Here is a 17,904-nt window from a genome sequence, read left to right as displayed (position 1 = left end):
CACACTTCAGCTTTCATCCTGCCTCTGAATACAAAGCATTGCTGCAGCTGCACCCCAGGACTCTTATTTTTTCCCTTGTAAACAGATGAATCCTTACGACAGGCAATTAGAAAAAGAATGGAGTCAATGGTGTTAATTTATTTATTTAATTTATTTATTTGCAATTTTTGTATACCGACATTCGTTAGGTAAACATCACATCGGTTTCATGTAACATAAAGTGCAGCTGTACCTAACTACTTTTAATTTAACCTAACTACTAACACTAATGAACCAAAAGAGTGAAAGAATGAAAAATATATCTCCCCGCTATGTGATCTCACTCAAACATTTACATCTTGGATACTTCATTCATATGTAAACATTTAAGTGGCCTTCATACAGCACAACCTGCGCACAAAATCTTTCAAATTCCCAGTAAAATGCAGTGCTAAAGTCTAATCATTGCTCACAGTATATGCTCGAAAATACTCATTTTTTAAATATATTTTTTGTTTTGCAATTAAAAAACTGCTGTTAAATGAACTTATCTTAAGTGCATCAATTGAACAGAAAGGCAGGCAACGCCAGCACACGCTGACCATCACGGTCTTCCACTGTGCGGGCCTTAATTCAAAGCCGACATTGCAATGTTTCGCTAATGAACTTCCTTCTTCAGGAGTAGCAATTATTCATATTGTACTGCCAAAACTGCAGGAGTTTGCACAGAATTCTTCCTCCCAATTCATTAGAGAAAGGATGCCCAGCCACGCACGTTTCCTCCTGGTTAGGTTAATTTAGCCTAAGCAACTATATAATTATACAGAAACAGCAGGGAATATATTTATCTAAATTTAGTATCACACCTATAAATATCACACCTATAATATCACACCTATAAATATCACACCTATAATATCACACCTATAATATCACACCTATAAATATCACACCTATAATATCACACCTATAATATCACACCTATAAATATCACACCTATAAATATCACACCTATAATATCACACCTATAAATATCACACCTATAAATATCACACCTATAATATCACACCTATAATATCACACCTATAATATCACACCTATAAATATAAACAATGTATAGAACATGTGGAAAATTGGAGCTGGGTATAGACAAAAAAGCAGAGAACTTAGCCTGGTGTATGCATTTTAGATTATGAATGTAAAATCTGTACATTTATTTATTTAGATTTATATTCCGCTTTTCACACTTTTTTCAGTGCTTCAAAGTGGATTACACTCAGGTACTGTAGGGATTTCCCTATCCCCAGAGGGCTCACAATCTAAGTTTGTAGCTGAGACAATGGAGGGTAAAGCGACTTGCCCAAGGTCACAGGGAGCGACAGCAGGACTCGAACCCTGGTCTCCTGTTCGTAACCCACTGCTCTAACCACTAGGCTACTCCGCCACTCTTAATCAATTAATGCTTTGGCATAAGCGATTAATAAATTGTTAATAAACACAACTAATAAAAACTAATTAAAATACAAAAAATTAAATTTAAGGGGGGGGGGGGGGGAGATGTATTGTTCATGAGAGATTTTAACCTGTTGTGTGCCCAAGAGGGAAGGGTTAGGGCTGCCGTTATAACGGGTGATTCAATCATTAGATATGTAGATAGCTGGGTGGCTGGTGGGCATGAGGATTATTTGGTTCTTGCCTGCCTGGCGTGAGGTTAGCAGACCTCATACACCACCTACGTAAGATTTTAGAGAATGCTGGGGCAGAGTCAACTGTCATTATACATGTGGATACCAATGACATAGGAAGGTACAAGGAGGGAGGTTCTGGAGGTTAAATTTAGGATCTTAGATAGGAAACTGAAATCCAGAACCTCCAGGATTGCATTCTCAGAAATGTTTCCCTTTCCATGTGCAGGACCCCAGAGGCAGGCTGAGGTACAGAGTCTCAACGCTTAGATGAAATGAACACTCAGAACATTTATTTATTTATTTTTAATTTTTATATACCGGGATTCCTGTATGCAATACAAATCAATCCGAAATATAGAAAGACATGGTTTAATGGGACACAGCCAGCATGGATTTACCCAAGGGAAGTCTTGCCTCACACATCTCCTCCATTTTTTTGAAGGCATTAATAAACATGTGGATAAAGGTGAACCGGTAGATTGGTGTATTTGGATTTTCAGAAGGTGCTCGACAAAGTCCTTCACGAGAGGCTTCTAAGAAAAATAAAAAGTCATGGGATAGGAGGTGATGTCCTTTTGTGGATTACAAAAAGGTTAAAAGACAAGAAACAGAGTAGAATTAAATGGTCAATTTTCACAGTGGAAAAAGGTAATAAGTGGAGTGCCTCAGGGATCTGTACTTGGACTGGTGCTTTTTAATATATTTATAAATGATCTAGAAAGGGGTATGACAAATGAGGTGGTCAAGTTTGCAGATGACACAAAATTATGTAGAGTAATTAAATCTCAAGCAGATTGTAATAAACTGCAGGAGGACCTTGTGAGACTAGAAGACTGGGCGTCCAAATGGCAGATGAAATTTAATGTGGATAAGTGCAAGGTGATGCATATAGGGAAAAATAACCCATGCTATAGTTACACAATGTTAGGCTCCATATTAGGAGCTACTACCCAAGAAAAGAGATCTAGGCGTCATAGTGGATAACACGTTGAAATCGTCGGTTCAGTGTGCTGGGCAGTCAAAAAAGCAAACAATGTTGGGAATTATTAGAAAGGGAATGGTTAATAAAACAGAAAATGTCACAATGCCTCTATATCGCTCCATGGTGAGACCGCACCTTGAATACTGTGTACAATTCTGGTTGCCGCATCTCAAGAAAGATATAATTGCGATGGAGAAGGTACAGAGAAGGGCAACCAAAATGATAAGGGGAATGGAACAGCTCCCCTATGAGGAAAGGCTGAAGAAGTTAGGGCTGTTCAGCTTGGAGAAGAGACGGCTGAGGGGGGATATGATAGAGGTCTTTAAAATCATGAGAGGTCTAGAATGGGTAAATGTGAATTGGTTATTTACTCTTTCAGATAATAGAAAGACTAGGGGGCACTCCATGAAGTTAGCATGGGGCACATCTAAAAGTAATCGGAGAAAATTCTCTCTCACTCCATGCACAATTAAACTCTGGAATTTGTTGCCCTGGATAAAGTACAGAGAACGTCGACCAAAATGATAAAGGGGATGGAGCGGCTCCCCTTTGAGGAAAGGCTAAAGAGGTTAAGGGTGTTCAGCTTGGAGAAGAGATGGTTGAGGGGGGATATGATAGGGGTCTACAAAATCATGAAAGGACTTGAACAAGTAAATGTAAATTGGTTATTTACTCTCACAGACAATAAAAGGACTAGGGGGTACTCTATGAAGTTAGCAAGTAGCTCATTTAAAACAAATTAGAGAAAATTATTTTTCACTCAACGCATAATTAAGCTCTGGAATTCATTGCCAGAGGATGTGGTTATGGCAGTGAGTGCAACTGGGTTTAAAAAAGGTTTGGATAAGTTCCTAGAGGAGATGTCCTTAAACTGCTATTAATCAATAAGGAATAGTAGCTTGGGATCTATTTAATGTTTGAGTACTTGCCAGGTATTTGCGACTTGGATTGGCCACTGTTGGAAACAGGATGCTGGGCTTGATGGACTCATGGTCTGACCCAGTATGGCAATTTCTTATGTTCTTATACTCTTATGGTGCAGGGATGAGTGTTTTAGATTTGTCACGAACAGCTGACAATCTGGGGAAGGGGCATCCTATTCTGACGGGATGGGCTCTACCTTAATCAGAATGGAACCAGGCTACTGGCATTAATCTTTAAAATGGATAGAGCAGCTTTTAAACTAGATAATGGGGAAAGCTGACATCGCTCACAGGTGCATGGTGCGGAATGATTTATCTTTGAAAGATACTAACAAAACAGGGATATTACATCATCCTGATAGAAAGGTTGCATTAAATGCTAAAGGAACCCAGCAGCCTTTAAGTAAAGAGCAGATAGGGCAAAAAGATCCCAAATTACTCCTTTCAACTGATAAGCAGATTGTCAATGCAAACAAAAAACAGATTTTGAAGTGTCTGCATGCAAATGCTAAAAGTATGAAGAGCAAGGTGGCTGGACAGCTGGAGATTCCCCCTGGATCTCACAGAACGCAATTCAAGCATTTGGCAAAGACGTATTGAGGAAGAAATTTTGAGAAGATGTTTGGATGTTGACTGATCAGTGCTTGAGAGAAGGCCATACTCTCGGGATCCCAAAGGCCTAGGACAGAGATCTGTTTGCCCATTTGACCAGTTAGATTGGGTGAAGAGAAGGATGTAGACATTTGAGCCACTAACTCAAGAGACTTGTATTTTTGTTACTTGCCTTACAGTTGAAGATTTTGACTTGTTGGAACCCCTCTTTTGGATATTTTTTGCCAGAGGATATTTTTCTTCTTTCAGGTCAGTTCATACCATAATTGGAACTATACTAATTATCCCACTCTCATTGGTGAAGATATTTTCAGTCAGGATGAAGGTGCAAGAAGGGCAGTGAGCAGAGTAACCATTTGCTTTTTATTGATCATTGGCTGTATGCCGATTCTTATTTTTGTCATCTTAACTTAGATCCTCTTTTTTAAGTCACAGTAAACACTAGACTTTATTTGAACACCACTTTGGTGTCCTTGATTTATCTTTGGTGACTGTGCGAGAGGCCCTAAATTTAACTTCTCACCACAAATCTGGACTAGGACCCGGACCCACAGCACCCCTGAATTGGGACTACTTGGAAACAGTGATCGTAACATGATCAGATTTGATTCAATAATTAGAGGGAGGATTTTAAGAAAATTTTCAAAAGGGAATTTATGAGAAAATGAGAAAAATTATTAGGAAAAAACTGAAAGGAGCAACTGTAAAAGTTAAAATGTTTACATCCAGTATGGACACTGTTCAACAATACCATCTTGGAAGCCCAGACCAGACATATTCCACGCATTAAAAGAGGTGGAAGGAAGGCTCTATAACTGCTGGGATGGTTTAAATGTGAGATGAGCGAGGCTATTACAGCAAAAAGAACATCTTTCAAAAAATGGAAAAAGGCATAAGCACTGACAAGATAGATGCAAAGCACTGATGAGCAAGGCTAAGCCAGAATTTAAAAAGAAGCTTGCTGTAGAAGCAAAAACTGATAAAAACGTTTTCAGGTATATTTGAAGAAAAAAATCTGCGAGGGAGTCAGTTGGAGCATTAGATGATCAAGGGAGTAAAAGGTACACTAACAGAGGACAAGATGTAGCAGAGAGATTAAATGATTTCTTTGCTTCAGTTTTTACTAAGGAGGATGTAAGGCAGATACCAATGACAGAAGTGATATTTAAAGGTGATGATTCAGAATAACTGAAACAAATCTCAGTAAATCTGGAAGATGTAATAGGGCAAATTGACAAAGTAAAGAATAGCAAATCACCTGGACCAGATGGTATACATCACAGAATACTGAAAGAACTGAAAAATGAGATTGCAGACCTGTTATTAATCAGCTACGTACTTGAAGATTGGAGGATGGCCAATGTAATACCAGTTTATAAAAAGGGTTCCAGAGATTACCCTAGAAACTACAGACCAGTAAGCTTGACAACAATGCCAGGAAAAATGATTGAAACTATTATAAAGAACAAAATTTCTGAACATATAGATAGCATAGTTTAATGGGACAAGCTCAACTTGGGTTTAGCCGAAGATAGTCTTGCCACATTAATCTGCTACATTTTTTTGAAGGTGTGAACAAACATGTAGATAAAGGTGAGTCAGTTGATCTAGTATATCTAGACTTCCAGAAAGTATTTGACAAAGTACCTCATGAGAGACTCTTGAGGAAATTAAAAATACATTGGATAAAGGCAATGTTCTATTGTAAACTGAAAACTGGTTAAAAGGCAGAAAACAGAGAATAGGGCTAAATGGTCACTTTTCTCATTGGAGAATGATGACCAGTAGAATGCCCCAGAGATGTGTGCAAGGACCGCTACTATTCAACATATTTGTAAATGATTTAAAGATGGGAATAACGAATGAGATGCTCAAATTTGCTGATAATACAAAATTATTCAAAGTTGTTAAATGACAAGATGACTGTGAGAAAATGCAAGCAGACCTTGTGAGACTGGGCATCCAAATGGCAGATGGTATTTAATGTGGACAAGTGCACATAGAGAAGAGGAACCCAAATTATACTCACATGATGCAAGGTTCTACATTGGCAGTCACCACCCAGGAAAAAGATCTAGACATCATCATGGATAAGACATTGAAATCCTCTACCCAGTGTGCAGCGGCAGCCAAGAAAGCAATTAGAATGCTGGAATTATTAGGAAAGGAATGGAAAATAAAATAGAGAATATCATAACGCCTCTGCATTGCTCCATGGTGCGACCTCATCTTGAGTATTGTGTGCAGTTCTGGTCACTGCATCTCAAAAAAGGATATAGAATTAGAAAAGGTATAGGGAAGGGCGATCAAACTAATAAAGAAAATGGAATAATTCCCCTATGAGGGGAGGCTAAAGAGGTTAGGGCTCTTCAGCTTGGAGAAGGGAAGACTGAGGGGGAAATATGATAGAGGTTTATATAATTATGAGTAGATTAGTTCGGGTAAAGCGAATCGGTTGTTTGCGCTTTCAAACAGTACAAAGACTAGAGGACATGCAATCAAGTTAGTAGGTGATACATTTAAGACAAATGAAAATATTTTTTTACTCAACACATACTTAAACTCTGGAATTCATTGCTGAAGGATGTAGCTGGGTTTAAACAAAGATTAGGACAAATTCGTGGGGGGAAAATCAATAAACATTTAGGTGGACTTGGGGAAATCTACTGCTTGTCTCTGGGATAAGCAGCATGGAATCTATTGAACTTAGGAATCCTGACAGTAACTTGTGATCTAGATTTGTCACTATTGGAAACAGGATGCTGGGCTTGATGAACCCTTAGTCTGACTCAGCATAGTAACACTTATGTAGGATGTGGACTGAGTATCCCATCAAGGGGCTCTGCATAGACAAATGGCAATTGTACCGACGAGACATGGGGCAATATTGGACCTGGTATTTATGAATAGAGAAAGCAACTCTAATGTCCAGACAGGTGCTCATCTGAGTACTATTGATCAGACAGTATAGTTCAACAATGGCCAAGTTGGACAGGAGTGACAGAAAGCTTAAAGTCCTGGATTTAAAATTTCTGACTTTGGTGAAATTATTCCCTATTTGCAACACCTTGCACTTCTCCACATTAAATTTCATCTGCCATTTGGATGCCCAATCTTCCAGTTTCGCAAGGTCCTCCTACAATTTATCACAATCCGCTTGTGACTTAACAAGTCTGAATAATTTTGTATCATCTCCAAATTTGATAACCTCACTTGTCCTATTCCTTTCCAGATCTTTTATAAATATATTGAAAAGCACCGGTCCAAGTACAGATCTCTCCACTGTTTACCCTTTTACACTGAGAAAATTGGCCATTTAATCCTACTCTCTGTTTCCTGTCTTTTAACCAGTTTGTAATCCACAAAAGGACATAATTTCCTATTCCATGACATTTTAGTTTTCTTAGAAGCCTCTCATAAGAACATAAGAAAATGCCATACAGGGTCAGACCAAGGGTCCATCAAGCCCAGCATCCTGTTTCCAACAGTGGCCAATCCAGGCCATAAGAACCTGGCAAGTACCCAAAAACTAAGTCTATTCCATGTTACCATTGCTAATGGCAGTGGCTAATCTCTAAGTGAACTTAATAGCAGGTAATGGACTTCTCTTCCAAGAACTTATCCAATCCTTTTTTAAACACCGCTATACTAACTGCACTAACCACATCCTCTGGCAACAAATTCCAGAGTTTAATTGTGCGTTGAGTAAAAAAGAACTTTCTCCGATTAGTTTTAAATGTGCCCCATGCTAACTTCATGGAGTGCCCCCTAGTCTTTCTACTATCCGAAAGAGTAAATAACCGATTCACATCTACCCATTCTAGACCTCTCATAATTTTAAACATCTCTATCATATCCCCCCCTCAGCCGTCTCTTCTCCAAGCTGAAAAGTCCTAACCTCTCTAGTCTTTCTTCATAGGGGAGCTGTTCCATTCCCCTTATCATTTTGGTAGCCCTTCTCTGTACCTTTCTCCATCGCAATTATATCTTTTTTGAGACTTTGTCAAATGCCTTCTGAAAATCCAAATACACTACATCCACCGGTTCACCTTTATTAACCCCTTCAAAAAAAATGAAGCAGATTTGTGAGGCAAGACTTCTCTTGGGTAAATCCATGTTGACTTCGTCCTCCCGGACATAAAGTGCCACACCCCCACCAAGTTGATCCTCCCTATCATTGTGATATAATTTGTACCTTGATATAGCACTGTCCCATTGATTATCCTCCTTCCACCAAGTCTCTGTGATGCCAATTATGTCAATCTCATCATTTAATTCTATACACTCTAACGCTCCCATCTTACTTCTTAGACTTCTGGCATTGGCATACAGACATTTCAAAGTGTGTGTTTTGTTTGTATTAAGAACATGCCATAATGGGTCAGACCAAGGGTCCATCAAGACCAGCATCCTGTTTCCAACAGTGACCAATCCAGGCCATAAGAACCTGGCAAGTACCCAAAAACTAAGTCTATCCCATGCTACTGATGCTAGTAATAGTAGTGGCTATTTTTTAAGTCAACTTAATTAATAGCAGGTAATTGACTTCTCCTCCAACAACTTATCCAATCCTTTTTTAAACTCAGCTACACTAACTGCACTAACCACATCCTCTGGCAACAAATTCCAGAGTTTAATTGTGCATTGAGTGAAGAAGAACTTTCTCCGATTAGTTTTAAATGTGCCACATGCTAACTTCATGGTGTGCCCCCTAGTGCTATTATCCAAAAGAGTAAATAACCAATTTACATTTACCCGTTCTAGACATCTCATGATTTTAAGCACCTCTATCATATCCCCTCTCAGCCGTCTCTTCTCCAAGCTGAAAAGTCCTAACCTCTTTAGTCTTTCCTCATAGGGGAGCTGTTCCATTCGCCTTATCATTTTGGTAGCCCTTCTCTGTACCTTCTCCATCGCAATTATATCTTTTTTGAGATGCAGCGACCAGAATTGTACACAGTATTCAAGGTGCGGTCTCACCGTGGAGTGATACAGAGGCAATATGACATTTTCTGTTTTATTCACCATTCCCTTTCTAATAATTCCCAACATTCTGTTTGCTTTTTTGACTCCCGCAGCACACTGAACCGACGATTTCAATGTGTTATCCACTATGATGCCTAGATCTCTTTCTTGGGTTGTAGCACCTAATATGGAACCCAACATTGTGTAATTATAGCATGGGTTATTTTTCCCTATATGTATCACCTTGCACTTATCCACATTAAATTTCATCTGCCATTTGGATGCCCAATTTTCCAGTCTCAGAAGGTCTTCCTGCAATTTATCACAATCTGCTTGTGATTTAACTACTCCAAATAGTTTTGTATCATCTGCAAATTTGATTACCTCACTCATCGTATTCTTTTCCAGATCATTTATAAATATATTAAAAAGCAAGGGTCCCAGTACAGATTCCTGAGGCACTCCACTGCCCACTCCCCTCCACTGAGAAAATTGCCCATTTAATCCTACTCTTTGTTTCCTGTCTTTTAGCCAGTTTGTAATCCATGAAAGGACATCACCACCTATCCCATGACTTTTTACTTTTCCTAGAAGTCTCTCATGAGGAACTTTGTCAAACGCCTTCTGAAAATCCAAATACACTACATCTACCGGTTCACCTTTATCTACATGTTTATTAACCCCTTCAAAAAAGTGAAGCAGATTTGTGAGGCAAGACTTGCCCTGGGTAAAGCCATGCTGACTTTGTTCCATTAAACCATGTCTTTCTATATGTTCTGTGATTTTGATATTTAGAACACTTTCCACTATTTTTCCTGGCACTGAAGTCAGGCTAACCGGTCTATAGTTACCCGGATCGCCCCTGGAGCCCTTTTTAAATACTGGGGTTACATTAGCCACCCTCCAGTCTTCATGTACAATGGATGATTTTAATGATAGGTTACAAATTTTTAGTAATAGATCTGAAATTTTATTTTTTAGTTCCTTCAGAACCCTGAGGTCTAAACCATCCGGTCCAGGTTATTTACTACTCTTCAGTTTGTCAATCAGGCCTACCACATCTTCTAGGTTCACCGTGATTTGATTCAGTCCATCTGAATCATTACCCATGAAAACCTTCTCCGGAACGGCTATCTCCCCAACATCCTCTTCAGTAAATACTGAAACAAACAAATCGTTTAATCTTTCCGTGATGGCCTTATCATCTCTAAGTGCCCCTTTAATCTCTCGATCATCTAATGGTCCAACTGACTCCCTGACAGGCTTTCTGCTTCAGATATATTTTAAAAAGTTTTTCCTGTGAGTTTTTGCTTCTGCGGCCAACTTCTTTTCAAATTCTCTCTTAGCCCGTCTCAATGTCTTACATTTATCTTGCCAACACTTATGCTTTATCCTATTTTCTTCTGTTGGATCCTTCATTGTCCAATTGATGCATTGATGCTGATTGATCGGTGAAACAACATAGAACTTCTGCCCTAGTAGAACTCAGGCGAGTCCCCAGGCTCAGCAGGCTATATGGATGATCCACGGACTGCATTCTGTCAGTCCTGCTAGAACCAGACAAAGGCACAAAAAAAGACAGAGCAAGGAGAGGACACAGAAACTAAACTGCAGAATGAGGTATTTATTTTTAAGGAATAAAATTAGACTCTGCCAGGCTGCACAGCAACTAAGGCCCAACATGTGGTCAGAAAGTTAAAAAGAGGAGAAATAAAATAAAACACAAAAACTACTGCAGGGAAAAGGAAAAACAGCAGCAGCTCCAGAAAACCTCACAATAAAAAATGTGAGGCAAGAGCAAAGTTGAATACCACGACCACACAGCTCCACGGAAAAAATGAGATTGAGGAACTCTGCCTAGGGGGCAGGGTGATGACTACAGCTGCACATGCTCAGTAGGGCATCTTTGAAAGCTTTAGAAGCTTTGAGACCAAAGTTCCGGGCTGGGCTCTATCAGATGATGTCACCCATGTGTGAGGACTGACATCCTGCTGTCCTCGGTGAAAGAGGACTAAACTACCTTCAAGCTAGTACAATGTAGGACCAGAGGCAGTATTCTTTTTTAAACCAGAGACAGATCATTTCAAACAAATTGGATTGATTTCTTTAATTGGATGATAAAAAATTAGACTAAGGGTGTGTACTGGATATGGTTGATTTGGATTTCAGCAAAACCTTTCATACATCTTGCACAGGGTCATGCGAAGGGGAGGGGGTAGTGTGACACGAGGGGTGGCTGCTGGGGGCACCAAAACCATGCAGGATGGGACATTAGCATGCAATGTTGTTGCTGTCAGCGGCAGACTAAACACCTTGGGCTGTGTCCTACACAGAAATTGTTTGAGTTATGGATAACAGGTTAGTGGTAAAGGAATTCACTCCATTGAGAGAATGGTGATTACTGGAGTGCCTCAAGAATCAGCTGATACCGGTTCTGTTAACTATCTTTGTGAGTAATATTGTACAGAAGTTTGCCTTTTTGCGGATGATATCAAGATCTGCAGAATGCACACCTCTGGGAGGCGTCATGCATTTGGGATGTAGAAATCTGAGGGAGTGTTGCATGGGGGGTGGAAGAGAGCTGAGAGGCTGATGTGCATCAACCAAAGGACACCTTGCACTCATACAGCCATTGATCTCAAGGTAATGAAACAGTATGGTGAGGCAGTGGCTAGAGACAAAGGGATGCAGGTGTGTTTAAGAGGCATAATTAAAAGACAAGGAAAGGTGATAATGCATCTATATAGGTCATTGGTGAATTCTCACGCAGAACATAATTTTATCTATTGAAAAAGATATTACCTGCTCATATCTATGGTTCATGGTTAGGTACAAATTAAAACCTACATAAAAACTAATATAAAACAAAAAATCACAAACAAGAATGCATGGGAAAATACTCGCTCTCAAAAAGCAGAACAAAGATGCCCAGCTGGGTCAGAGCAATGGTCCATCAAGTCCAGCTTCCTGCCTCCGCAAGCCAATTCAGATCAGAAGTATCTGGCAGTTCCCAGAGATTTATTTATTTATTTTTTAGTTTTTCTATACCGATGTTCCTGTATACAATACATATCGCACCGGTTTACATGGAACTGAACAGTCGCCTCAGGGGCGAGTTACATTGGAACAGGTTTACAAAGAACTTTTATGGAGACAATCATCAACACGATTATGTTGTGATGGCTTGCCTAAGTCTACCTGGCAATTAATTGTTTACAGATATTTCCTCCAGGAACTTGTCCAAACTTCTTTTAAGCCACAATATGCTCATCGCTTTGACCACTGTAGGTATGCCCTGTCTTTCTGACACCTCTTGGTGCTGTATTCCTGTATACCAGTGTTAGACGCAGAATGCAGAGGACTCTGCCTCCGTGCTGGAATGCAGCCAACACCCCAGACCCATTAGCTGATTGGTCTATAATATTCTCAGATGAAATGCACTGCACTTATGTAAGAATAAGACTTTGACTGTACTCTGATTGCTCAGTATGACAGGTATAAAAGATGATGCACCTCACTAGGGGGTGGCTGGGCGATTGTACAGTTGTATGGACCTGTCGCCCCCCAGAACAAACTATTTCCTCGTGCTTTGTTCTGTTCCTTGTCCCTATCCCTTTCTCTTTCCCTAATAAAGTCTCAAGTTACCTTTTGCAGCTGTACTTTCTTTAGAGTAAACATTTGGTAGCAGGGAGAGGATGGTTTAATGGGTTTTTTGTCTGCAGCTGTGCTTTGACTCTCCTGACTGATTGGACCAGGTATTTGACCTTTCCCCGGCTCTTCGTGCTCAGGCTCCCGGGCCTGACGGAAGGGTCTCCAGCCTCCAGATTGGAAAGTCTTAGGGACTTCGTCTGGTGTGAAGTTGCAATGAATCTGATGAAAGTCCAGCTGGGATTTCATCTTGAGTATTATAGTTGAGCCTTCTGATTGGTTTCCTAAAGGGTGGATACTTCTTCTAAAGGTAAGCAGCCAGGGGTTTGCTTCACTGTTTTTCGTTTAAGTAGGCTGTCTCGGTCTCTTTGACGCGCCCCCCCCCATCACCGTTCCCTGCAACGGAGTTTCAGCGCCAGGAGTGTTGCTGGTGTGAATTTGGTAAAGGTAAGAAACAATTTGCTTTCTTATAAGGGCAAATTTTTTAATTGTTTGCTGTTTACCCATTGGTAACTTGTTTTCATGTCTAAATTCTGGTCAAAACAATTGGGAGGTCAGGTTAGGGTTAATTCAACAAGTCTGTTAGGATGTGTTCTCTCTTTGCACCAGGCAGCTGTGCAGTTAGTTTGTCTCTGGTTTCTTATAAATCACGTATATTTAGAGAAGCTGCATGTGTCTGATCAGTTATCTCCCCTTTCCCTGTTGTCAGTGTCCTTCCTTTTCCCGACGGTGTTTAGCTTAAGCCCGTTCCTGTATTACCCCATACACCTTAGTGTATTCCTTACACTAAGAAAACTCGGGGAACGCCGTTGATACAGAAGTAAAGACAGATGGAGAGTTTCTGGCTGTCACAGCTGTTTGTGCTCCAGCAGTTAATGTTGCATGAGGGCTCCCTTGTTTCTTTTTTGTTCTTATCTTTGTTTTTTCCAGTGTAGTTTTTTTTTTTTCTACGATTAGTTTTTGCACAGCTTTTTTCTCCCCTTGTGTCTTTTCTGTCCCGTTCTCTTGATTTCACTCCTCCCCCCCCCACACTTTTGTTGAGGAGGAATCTCTGTGCATGTGTCCGTCTGTGCTTATATATTTTTTTTTTCCCTTTTTCCCCCCACTGCCTGGTTTGTTTATTTTGTGACGGGCTGCTGAGTGCTGGAGTCTTCCCTGTTCTGTGTGTTTTGGGGCTGTAAAATCTCCTGGCTCTTCATGAGCTCCGGCAGTTTAACATTGCTTGTTAAAAACTTTCTTTGTGTTGAGCTGTAGGAGTGCCCATTTGCTGGGTACTGTAGTTTTCATTTGGTGTCTGTGTGCCCCTCCCATCTTAGGCATTTCTTTATGTCCAGCGGTGAGGGAAAGGGGGAGTGGCCCCCCATTCTTCCGTTTTCTTGGGGTGTGCTGGCTCTTGGGAACTGAAGTTTTCCCTTGCATCTGTTTCCTCTGTCCTGTGTGCCTGGCAGTGTGGCTGTGTGTGAGGCCTCTGTGTTGAGCTCTGTGTCTGCACATGCTGTTCCCTGGGTGTTACTGGCTTGGCATTTCTTTGTGTTCTGCAGTGAGGGGTCGGGGCGTGGTGTCCGCCCCCATTCTTCCGTTTTCTTGGGGTGTGCTGGCTCTTGGGAACTGAAGTTTTCCCTTGCATCTGTTTCCTCTGTCCTGTGTGCCTGGCAGTGTGGCTGTGTGTGAGGCCTCTGTGTTGAGCTCTGTGTCTGCACATGCAGTTCCCTGGGTGTTACTGGCTTGGCATTTCTTTGTGTTCTGCAGTGAGGGGTCGGGGCGTGGTGTCCGCCCCCATTCTTCCGTTTTCTTGGGGTGTGCTGGCTCTTGGGAACTGAAGTTTTCCCTTGCATCTGTTTCCTCTGTCCTGTGTGCCTGGCAGTGTGGCTGTGTGTGAGGCCTCTGTGTTGAGCTCTGTGTCTGCACATGCTGTTCCCTGGGTGTTACTGGCTTGGCATTTCTTTGTGTTCTGCAGTGAGGGGTCGGGGCATGGTGTCCGCCCCCATTCTTCCGTTTTCTTGGGGTGTGCTGGCTCTTGGGAACTGAAGTTTTCCCTTGCATCTGTTTCCTCTGTCCTGTGTGCCTGGCAGTGTGGCTGTGTGTGAGTCCTCTGTGTTGAGCTCTGTGTCTGCACATGCTGTTCCCTGGGTGTTACTGGCTTGGCATTTCTTTGTGTTCTGCAGTGAGGGGTCGGGGCATGGTGTCCGCCCCCATTCTTCCGTTATGTTTGGGCGTGCTGCTTGATGGGAGTTGCAGTTCTCGTTTGGTGCCCCTTAGCCACACTTTTGGTATTTCTGGAATTTCTTTTTGCCTGGCAGGGCGGGTGGGTGAGAGTTTCTTCCTTTGGAGAGGAAGGGGGGGGGCGGGGGGCTGGTCAGCCCACCTCCTTCTGCCTGCCGTTTTAATTGCTGTTCTTTTCTTTTTTTTTTTTTTTTTACTTGCCTTTCTTTTTTCCCTTCCACAGTTCTGCTATACATTTGCATACTGCTCAGTCCTGCGTGCGAACACCCTTTGTTTCTTTATAGCTTCTCACTGGCAGTGGTCATTCTGGTGTTTTTTTAGGTGCTTCTCACCAGTGTTTAAACAAAACCTGTTGATATATATCAGCATAACATAAGACTTTGCTCAGGCCTTTGGCTCACTCAGCTTGTCCCAGTGTCCTTTGCTCTTCTGATTTAACTGAACCTGCTGGCATGCAATGAACCTAAGCTGACCTGTGTGTGAATGGCTACTGAGAGCCATCTGGAATGAATTCAGACCTAACCAGATATGATGAAAGGTCATGAGGTTATCGATGGCAGATGGCTGAGCCACATTCCAAGCTTTGTTCTCACAGATTCTTATCTCGACTGAAAGAGGCCAGGTAAACTGAAGATCCCCTGAGGTCAAAACTCTGATCAAAGGCCTGGAACCAGTGACAGAACACAGACCTACTACAATGATTGATATATTGACAGGAAGAACTAACAGAAGATTGACAGTACTCAATAGACACGTGGGCCCTTCTTAGGCCTAATTGGATCTTAAGGTGGAAGGTGGTATCAGGAAAGCATAGATACAGTTTGCCTGATTGGATAGGACACAAGTGGTACCTGATACTTTATACAGTCTCTGGATGATTTTTATCTATAAAAATCCAGCCCTGACTAACAAATGGAGAGACAAGCTGAAGTGCTTTTCCCTTTGTTGAAAGCCTGGCAGTATCTCCCAAGGATATGAAATATTAAATTTATATTTGCTCTAATTAAATTCTGTGTCATATCCTTGTGTCCAAATATCTGCAGATAAGCGCCGTTGTACACTGTCTGTAGCCGACTGCAGGGGGTCCATTGAGGGGACTCCTGCGGGACATTTAGGAACGCACAGATGAATTGACAGTTTCTATTTTCATGACTTTTCAGTTACTTTTACAGATAGTGTTCTGTGCTGCAATTATAATCCTTTCCTTTTTCACTTCCTGCCTTCCTGAGTTACAGGAGTTGTATTTGTTACTAACATCTTACTTACTGCACTACGTTTTCCGACACTGTTTTTCTACAGCAGTCTTGGCACTACTGTACAAAAAGCCGTTGCAAGAGTTATGCTTCTTTAACGTGCAATTAGTGATGGAGGTTGATACACTGTGAGCACTAAACATTACTTTTCAGTAAACCTCACTTGCTTTTTTTTGTAATTCCTACTTGACTGGTATTTCATATTGTATTTCAGCTCAGTGTGCTGCTGACAGAATTCATTCTCACAGAGTAAAACCTAGCTATTGGTATTGTTCCACAAGGTGGCTTCTGAAAGCGCATCCTAGTGGATGCATGATATTTCTCTTTTTATTACTTTTTTGCATGTTACTTTTTCTTTTTCCAGGTCAACCACCTTCTTGTCATGAAGACTTCAGGCTGCTTGTTTTTTTTTTTCATTTTTATTCTCCTTTTCCATTTTTAAACAGAATTCTGGTTTTCGTTTTCTTGGCTTTTCCTAAGCGCTTTGCAAACCCCTTTTTTGGTTTATTTTTACTTTTGTTTTCATTTTTGAGCTCAAAAAATGTGTTACCTATTGTCTGTCTTGACGTTATGAAGACATCGTATGTCTATTTGTGAAATAAATGGATATGTGTTGGTCTTGTGAAATATATGTTCTATGTAGTGTCTGCTGTACCTGTGTTGTCTGTGGTTCTGTTTATTACATTTGAATTCTGCTGCATCACTTTGAATTTGTGTTGCTCCATTTCACACACACATACACATGTTCTATGCGCACATATTTAACTTAGGCCTTGATTAGCGAAAGATTAATACACCTTACTGAATAAACTGATTATTCCATTGATTGTCAGAATTCAGAGCTTGTCATAACAAGCCAGCTCAACATTGCTTCATTATATGACCTGGGTTATCTACTTATTTGGCCTGATTTCTTTTTTGTTTTATGTTTGGTTATCCTGATGTAGTTCTTTTGATCACATGTATCACCGCACCTTGATCTGCCAGGCGATAATTGATTGTTATATGTATCTAGTTATTACGCCTTTTTGCAAGTGCCATGATTTAATTTAAAAAATTAATGATATAATTTGAGGTTATGTAATTTTTACATTTGTAGAGATCTCCAGTCCAAACATTTCTATTATGTGATTTCTTGAAATGCCTTTCTATCTCTATCCTTCCCCCTGTAAATAGCCACCCTTTAAATAGCCACCCTCTATACCTCTCCCTACACCTTCCCGCACTTTGCAATTCTTCTGTTTCTCCTCCAAGATCTCCCCTGATTAGCAGCCTTTCCTCCCCCTGCCCCCTCTTTTTTAAACAGCTGCCCCTTTTAAACAGTTGCCCCTCCTCCCCCCCCCTGTAATTAGCCACCCAACCTACCTTCCCGCACCCCTTCTCATTGTAAATATTTCCTCTTACCCTTCCCCCTTTTTATCTAATTTAACTAGTTTAGCTTTTGCTTCTGGCTCCCTGTTAGAGCCCCCTCTACTCTTGTTTGCTGGTTATCCACCCCCATATCCCCGTTCTATGTATTTTCTACCTGCTGTTACAATGTAAACCGACATGATGTGTATTTTAATGCCGGTATAGAAAAACTGTTAAATAAATAAAATATTTATAAGCTAGTTTGTTTCCATTTGGGATTC

General features: G+C 40.8%; 1 protein-coding gene across 3 annotated transcripts in view; it reads right to left on the bottom strand.

Moving 5' to 3' along the window:
* PPP2R5D (protein phosphatase 2 regulatory subunit B'delta) overlaps window positions 1–17,904 on the bottom strand; it is a 374,106-nt gene that overhangs the window by 25,027 nt on the left and 331,175 nt on the right. The gene's annotated exons all lie outside the window — the stretch shown is intronic.

This window comes from Rhinatrema bivittatum, chromosome 3 (assembly GCF_901001135.1).
Source record: "Rhinatrema bivittatum chromosome 3, aRhiBiv1.1, whole genome shotgun sequence".
Taxonomy (NCBI): Eukaryota; Metazoa; Chordata; class Amphibia; order Gymnophiona; family Rhinatrematidae; genus Rhinatrema; species Rhinatrema bivittatum.
Note: the sequence above shows the minus strand (reverse complement) of the source record. Positions and strands in the feature narration are given on the sequence as shown.